Raw genomic sequence first — 961 nt, 5'->3', positions numbered from 1 at the left:
TGCTTGCAAGCAGGAGTGCAAGTTCCTCCTGCTTGTTCCCCATGCTTCTAGCATTAGTGTAGAGACATTTAAGCCCCCTGATGTGTGCCCTTGATACCCCCCTGTCCTGATGTCTATTGGGCCCCTCAGTGCTTACATTAATGCTTACCTGGGCTGATCCATTGTTACCAGATTTGCCCGCTACTTTGGGGTGTGCTCATTTATTAGGGCTAGGGTCTTGGTAATTCTATTAATGTGCTGCTTGTGTTACTTGTGTTTCTATACGGAGCTGTATCTCTCCCTTCTGCAAACCCTCACCCCCAATGGAGCTATCTTGCAGGACTCAGTTCAGTGGGGCTGGGTTCCTCCAGTCCCCAGATCAGTCATACACACAAACACACACAGATTAACGTCTGCTGTGTGGGGATCCAGCCCCTCAGAGTCAGGCAGATGTTCATCTCTCCTTCCCACTCCCATCTTGAATCAGCCTAGGAAGCAAACCTTTTTGGCTTCTGCCAACCTCAGAAACAGCACTGGTCAGGCCGCAGCTGGAGTACTGTGTCCAGTTCTGGGCGCCGCACTTCAAGAAGGACGTGGAGAACCTGGAGAGGGTCCAGAGGAGGGCCACTTGCATGGTTGAGGGCCTCCGTGGCCAGCCCTATGAGGAGAGGCTGAGGGACCTGAATCTCTTCAGTCTCTGCAAAAAGAGACTGAGGGGGGATCTTGTGGCTGCCTACAACCTTATCGGGGCCACCAGCAGGGACTCGGGGAAAGTCTGTTCACCAGGGCCCCCCTTGGAGTCACCAGGAACAATGGCGACAAGCTGAGGGAGGAGGATAGGTTTAGGTTAGATATTAGGAAGAACTACTTCACGGTAAGGGTGGCCAGAGCCTGGAATAGGCTTCCCAGAGAGGTGGTGCTCTCACCTTCCCTGGAGATCTTCAAGAGGAGACTGGACAGGCACCTGGCTGGGGTCTTATGA

The sequence above is a fragment of the Gavialis gangeticus genome, unplaced genomic scaffold (genome assembly GCF_001723915.1).
Source record: "Gavialis gangeticus isolate Ggan-Ray unplaced genomic scaffold, GavGan_comp1, whole genome shotgun sequence".
NCBI classification, from domain to species: domain Eukaryota; kingdom Metazoa; phylum Chordata; order Crocodylia; family Gavialidae; genus Gavialis; species Gavialis gangeticus.
The sequence above is the reverse complement of the archived record's forward strand: the minus strand, read 5'-3'. Positions refer to the sequence as shown.